This window comes from Amblyomma maculatum, chromosome 9 (assembly GCF_055883805.1).
Source record: "Amblyomma maculatum isolate TAMU_Amacu chromosome 9, ASM5588380v1, whole genome shotgun sequence".
Taxonomy (NCBI): domain Eukaryota; kingdom Metazoa; phylum Arthropoda; class Arachnida; order Ixodida; family Ixodidae; genus Amblyomma; species Amblyomma maculatum.
In genome coordinates, this window is record NC_139352.1 from 26,411,299 (window position 1) to 26,418,620 (window position 7,322).

The window sequence follows — 7,322 nt, forward strand, 5'->3', positions numbered from 1 at the left end:
AGATTCTGTCTACCGTTACCGTTTTCGTTTAGATCAAAAGAGGCACCGGAAAAAATTCATGGCGCGCCTCAGATTCAGAGTAAAGAACAAAAATTTACTCGTATAGATAAAATTTCACTTGTCTAGTGGAGTGGGCTATTCTAGCTTCGCTGAAAACAAATGCTGAAAGACAGAAGATGTATATGTAGTCTCGACTACAATTAATCAAGGAAATGGGCATAAACAGCTAAACAGAATTGAAAAGAGTTGCAAACAATAAAAAATTGTCCTTCAAAGTTAATCGCACTACATATTCATCAATTCATCAAAATGCGACCTGCGTCTAGAGAATTCAGTCTCAAAATGTTCCTGCACGGCTTGTGCACATAAGGAGTTAGCCTCTCGCTCATCTCTGTCACTTTTTTGGTATAAATAATCGAGAAGAATTCTGAAAAAAAAAAAAAATTCAGATATCAAAGAGGCGGACCTAATAACAATGGTGTTGAATTCTCAAGTGCTGATTGAATCAGGATCTTAAGTACATGGAAAACATTTGTGTGTAGTATAGTGCACGGCAGCTTTTTCAAAAAAAAAATCTTGTTCAATAGGGCAACAAGCTCTGATTTTGGATAATGCAGTCCACTAGAATATTGTCCTCGTAGAATTGTGTACTATATAGTGCCCCCAAAATAAAACGGAGCAGACATAGGACCAAAGTTTCATTTCGTGGCGCGCCCTGCAAGCGGATGCGCATGTGTGTGGCTTGGATGCGTGTTCGCCTTATCAGCAATCCGAACGAAGGAGACCGCATTTTTCCCCAAACTCACGCTCCGCTTTATTTTGTGGGCACTAGTACATGGGACTGCTTTCGCTAGTTTCAAGAAGAATAGCGCAAGCGTCACACCCGAAGTCACACGTAAGCTAAACCGGAATATGTGACAGTGGGAAATGGGACGGCAGGAGATGCCATCACTTCCTTCAGTTCCTCGGTTACTGATTGCGGCACAGCAGAAATGATTTCTTTTTTTTTTTTTTTTGCATCGGCGCAAGGTGTTTTGATTTTGCTCTCAGATGAAACGTCCGACTTGACAATGTAGTAAAGTGCCGCTAGCTGTTACGGCCCTCGCATCTAACATGTCGTTCCCTTCCGCGCATTAGCCTTACTTTCCCGAAGAGAGCCTCAATGGGTCGCTATATAGGACTTGAAATGTGTCTTCAGTGAGTGTCCTTCTTTACCGCTTTACAAGGTCTTGCATACTTTCGGTATAGCAGGTGAACTCATTTGTAAGTCACAGCAATCACCTACATCATTTATTGGCCTTTTTTTACCACTTCCAGCACAAGTAGTGTCATGAATAGCAAACCATTTTTGATTGTTTTCATAATAAGCTTAATATCATGTAAAAATTTCAGTAAAACACCGTTTATTTGCAAAATGTAAATAATGTTTATAATACAACTCATTCGCTAATATATGAATTGTAATAACATTTAAACCTCTATCCTACAATGTTTACTTTGACTGTTATACTAATATTTTATATCATACAAGCATTTTGCAATTTACATTACATTTTCATGAAATTATTTTCATGTTCTGTGTTACATGGATGATTTCGCATCTATCGCTGAAAGACAGTTTTGCTGTTGCAGATGAATTGTTGTCATGTTAGCTTTGAAGAAGCATCGATGTGTTCACTGCTCATTCAATTATTTTTTATTTCTATTCTTGTAAATGCTTGGGAGAAATTCGGACTAAAATGGACACAAGTAGCTACCATGCCACAGTGTATGTCATATGCTTGTCGAACGTTTGCTGAGCGTCAGTGTAAATATAATAAAGATTTCGTTCACGACATGCCGCTGCAACATCTACCTTCTGTGTCCTTTCATTTCGGGGCTGTACATACCACGAAACCCGCGAGCGACAGCGCGAAACCAGGCAATAGCTACCATGCCGGAGTGTATGTCATATGCTTGTCGAACGTTTGCTGAGCGTCAGTGTAAATATAATAAAGACTCCGTTCACGACATGCCGCTGCAGCATCTACCTTCTGCGTCATTTCATTTCGGGGCTGTACACACCACGAAACCCGCGAGCGACAGCGCGAAACCAGGCAATAGCTACCATGCCGTAGTGTGTCATATGCTTGTCGAACGTTTGCTGAGCGTCAGTGTAAATATAATAAAGACTCCGTTCACGACATGCCGCTGCAACATCTACCTTCTGTGTCCTTTCATTTCGGGACTGTACACACCACGAAACCCGTGAGCGACAGCGCGAAACCAGGCAATAGCTACCATGCCGTAGTGTATGTCATATGCTTGTCGAACGTTTGCTGAGCGTCAGTGTAAATATAATAAAGACTCCGTTCACGACATGCCGCTGCAGCATCTACCTTCTGTGTCCTTTCATTTCGGGGCTGTACACACCACGAAACCCGCGAGCGACAGCGCGAAACCAGGCAATAGCTACTATGCCGTAGTGTATGTCATATGCTTGTCGAACGTTTGCTGAGCGTCAGTGTAAATATAATAAAGACTCCGTTCACGACATGCCGCTGCAGCATCTACTTTCTGTGTCCTTTCATTTCGGGGCTGTAAACACCACGAAACCCGCGAGCGACAGCGCGAAACCAGGCAATAGCTGCCATGCCGGAGTGTATGTCATATGCTTGTCGAACGTTTGCTGAGCGTCAGTGTAAATATAATAAAGACTCCGTTCACGACATGCCGCTGCAGCATCTACCTTCTGTGTCATTTCATTTCGGGGCTGTACACACCACGAAACCCGCGAGCAACAGCGCGAAACCAGGCAATAGCTACCATGCCGTAGTGTGTCATATGCTTGTCGAACGTTTGCTGAGCGTCAGTGTAAATATAATAAAGCGCGAAACCAGGCAATAGCTACCATGCCGTAGTGTGTCATATGCTTGTCGAACGTTTGCTGAGCGTCAGTGTAAATATAATAGACTCCGTTCACGACATGCCGCTGCAACATCTACCTTCTGTGTCCTTTCATTTCGGGGGGGTACACACCACGAAACCCGTGAGCGACAGCGCGAAACCAGGCAATAGCTACCATGCCGTAGTGTATGTCATATGCTTGTTGAACGTTTGCTGAGCGTCAGTGTAAATATAATAAAGACTCCGTTCACGACATGCCGCTGCAGCATCTACCTTCTGTGTCCTTTCATTTCGGGGCTGTACACACCACGAAACCCGCGAGCGACAGCGCGAAACCTGGCAATAGCTACTATGCCGTAGTGTATGTCATATGCTTGTCGAACGTTTGCTGAGCGTCAGTGTAAATATAATAAAGACTCCGTTCATGACATGCCGCTGCAGCATCTACTTTCTGTGTCCTTTCATTTCGGGGCTGTACACACCACGAAACCCGCGAGCGACAGCGCGAAACCAGGCAATAGCTACCATGCCGGAGTGTATGTCATGCTTGTCGAACGTTTGCTGAGCGTCAGTGTAAATATAATAAAGACTACGTTCACGACATGCCGCTGCAGCATCTACCTTCTGTGTCCTTTCATTTCGGGGCTGTACACACCACCAAACCCGCGAGCAATAGCGCGAAACCAGGCAATAGCTTCCATGCCGTAGTGTATGTCATATGCTTGTCGAACGTTTGCTGAGCGTCAGTGTAAATATAATAAAGACTCCGTTCACGATATACCGCTGCAGCATCTACCTTCTGTGTCCTTTCATTTCGGGGCTGTACACACCACGAAACCCGCGAGCGACAGCGCGAAACCAGGCAATAGCTGCCATGCCGGAGTGTATACGCTCAGCAAACGTTCGACAAGCATATGACATACACTACGGCATGGTAGCTATGTCCTGGTTTCGCCATGCCGGAGTGTCGAACGTTTGCTGAGCGTCAGTGTAAATATAATAAAGACTCCGTTCACGACATGCCGCTGCAGCATCTACCTTCTGTGTCCTTTCATTTCGGGGCTGTACACACCACGAAACCCGCGAGCGACAGCGCGAAACCAGGCAATAGCTACCATGCCGTAGTGTATGTCATATGCTTGTCGAACGTTTGCTGAGCATCAGTGTAAATATAATAAAGGCTCCGTTCACGACATGCCGCTGCAGCATGTACCTTCTGTGTCCTTTCATTTCGGGGCTGTACACACCACGAAACCCGCGAGCGACAGCGCGAAACCAGGCAATAGCTACCATGCCGTAGTGTATGTCATATGCTTGTCGAACGTTTGCTGAGCGTCAGTGTAAATATAATAAAGACTCCGTTCACGACATGCCGCTGCAGCATCTACCTTCTGTGTCCTTTCATTTCGGGGCTGTACACACCACGAAACCCGCGAGCGACAGCGCGAAACCAGGCAATAGCTACCATGCCGTAGTGTATGTCATATGCTTGTCGAACGTTTGCTGAGCGACAGTGTAAATATAATAAAGACTCCGTTCACGACATGCCACTGCAGCATCTACCTTCTGTGTCCTTTCATTTCGGGGCTGTACACACCACGAAACCGGCGAGCGACAGCGCGAAACCAGGCAAAAGCCACCCGCCGCCGCTGAAGCAGACGCAGAGCGATCAGTGAGCAGTCCGCGCGCCCCTTGCGGCGGCGGAGAGCGTAACTCAAGGAGAAACGTTCCCATTGTTCCCGCGGTGATTGAGAAGGCCGTAAGAAAGAGCGCGCGCTCTCCCTCGAGACCGGCCGTGGTTGTAAGTTTGCCAGTTCCTCCAGGCGCCACCTCCTTTTCTCTCTTTTCCAACCTTTCCAACCTTTTCTCTCTTTCCTTTTTTCCAACCTCCTTTTCCAACCAGAATGGTTGGAAAGAGAGAAATAGGAGCCATAGTGGAGTACTTCGAAGTAATTTCAATAACATCTCTAACGTGCAATGATATCGCACAGCATACGGATGCCTCTCCGCTTTGGCTCCATCGAAATGCAGCCGCCGGCGCGCGGGTTCGAACGCTGGTAATCTGACATAGTAGTCGGGCAGCTTAGCTACTGCGCCACCAGGGCAGGGCATACAGAAAAATCGCGCTATCAATTTTCAGAAGGTTGCCAATCCGTTACGATTAACGAAGGATTTTGAAAAAAAGTTGGGTATTTTGTAAGAAGGAATTGGGAAATATTTATAACGAAATCGACGCCCTGATGACATCTCTTCATCGTATGAGACGGATGTCTGCTTATTGGTCGCCGCCGACGGCGACAAGGCATCAGAAGTCAACAACTCTTCCTTTAGCGGTTGAGAGAAGCGGCGTATTACACCACGAACATAGGTTGGACGAATACTAGGCAGCACAGGGGAACGAGTTTCACGACTCTACGTGTTTTTGTAAGCGTACTCAAGAAATAGGTGACACCTTGGAATAGTACATTTCGGGCCTGAGAAAAGTCGCTGGAGCATTAACAGGCTCAATGATTCCTGATCAGGCGGGTTTTGGCACGGCCAACGTAAAAGATCGTGAAGAGCTGCTCCGTGAGAGAGTATTATGGTTCATACATATTATGCATCACTAAGAGTGACCTTATATAGTTATAACAGAGGCGGACGCGTAGTGCTGGTAAATGCTGGGTACATCAGTACTGTGTACTGTACAACGGTACATGTATATCTGGGTACAGTTCTGGGGATACGCTTGGCAGCACTGATGTGCAGAGTGCGGCAGAGATAGCAGCGTTGATGTAGGATCAAATTTTGAAACGTTCTTTATTTATTTATTTATTTATACCTCAAATGCCCCTGGTGGGGTATTACATGGGGGGTGGGCTGTTACAGTTCATTGGCGAGTCTTTCAATGAATGCTTTGAAGTGTGCTGGATGAGCGTGATGAACTGCGTCGGCAGGAAGGCGATTCCAGTCCTTTGCTGTCTGGACGAAAAAAGCATTTAGATGTGCAGTGGTATTTGCGGATGGCGGGTATACTACTTTATTGTGATTAAGTCGATGGGATAGTCCGCACATTCACATACATGGACCGCTCTACGTCCCCGCGGAGACCAACGTTCACTTCACTTTCGGACCGTCCCAACACACAGTGTCCTCGCAGGCGGCCTTTTGAATAATTGTCACCGCAGACCTTCCTCATAAGGTCTCGTAAGTCGCGAAGCCACATTCGGAACCAGAGCACGATGAGTCTGAAAAGTCCACAGAACTGGCTGGCGTCGAAATGGCCACAGAACCCGGACATGATGACAAGTTCCAAGGAGTTGAAGGCGAACCGAGGCACGCTGCTGAAGGGGTGTGCTGCTTCACGGAAGTCGGTGAAGATGTGACGGAGAGCGGTGGCGTGTAATAACCGCGTGGGGTTGTGGGCCCGCCAGTGGCCATCGGGGGTGCTGTGAGCGACGCGGTCGCTGATTCCTCAAGTCCAGCGGGTGGTGTCGACGTACCCAGCGTGTCCTGATTAATATGCTGCGACTCCTTCTTCTCTGCTTTGGACTCCACTATCTTGAGGGTTTCGGACAGAGCCCAGATGTAGTTGTGCGCAAAGCGGAGAGTCTCGATCTTTGCTAGCTTGGTATCATCAGGGAAAGTGGGCAGAACACACCGCAGTCGATCCAGGGCACTGTTAAGGTTGTGCATGCGATTTCTCTCACGGTCGTTGGCCTTCAGACGACGCGTCTTTTTCATCTTGGGGGGGCGCAGGTGCCTTGAGGACAGCCGCTGCGTTCGCAGCAGCCGTTCTGGATCGGGCCGATGGCTTCGACGCCCGCTTGCGCCTCGCAGAAATTTGAGATGTGACCTCAGTGAGGACCCTTTTTGAGCTGCCCGCCTTCCTTCGGTCAATTTTTAAACATGCATTTTCGAGGAACGCTTTATGAGGTCTCTCTCGGAGTCTCCTTTCCCGAGGTGGGTACACCGCTGCCTTCATGCTTCCTTACCTCGCTCCTTATCTGTAACTCATGCTTCGCTACTGAGCAACCCTCTTTGCGCTTGCGCTGTATAAGGCGTCTCCGGCGGTTAGAGCGACACCCAGTTCACAGTTTTTTTTTTTTTTTTTTGTACGCAAGCTTGCCATAAGGCATATTATATAAACTCATGTAAATGGTTTTCCGTGAGGAACCGGAGCAGGCTCCTGCTCTTAGCGTTGTCGGTGAGACATTTAAAAAAGTCCTCTTCCCTTGTTGTGGCTAGTCCCACTTCGCGCAGAATCTGTCCTTGATGCCCTTGTCTCTGCACAAGTCCATAGCAGGTGGCGAACATCCACTTCTGCAGCTGGTGTGGAACACTTCGGGCATGTCGTTGGTCCGATGTCTGCTTGCGATTCCCATCGGCATTTTACCGACGGGGTAAGGGCCGCCCCAGCTCTTATCCTTCTAAGGGAAACCTCCTCCAATCTCGTT

At 47.5% G+C, this 7,322-nt stretch overlaps 1 pseudogene; it reads right to left on the bottom strand.

The window, feature by feature from the left end:
• Nucleotides 1-6,060: 6,060 nt before the first annotated feature.
• LOC146178628 (uncharacterized) lies at nucleotides 6,061-6,850 on the bottom strand (annotated as a pseudogene).
• Between the last annotated feature and the right edge of the window lie 472 nt (nucleotides 6,851-7,322).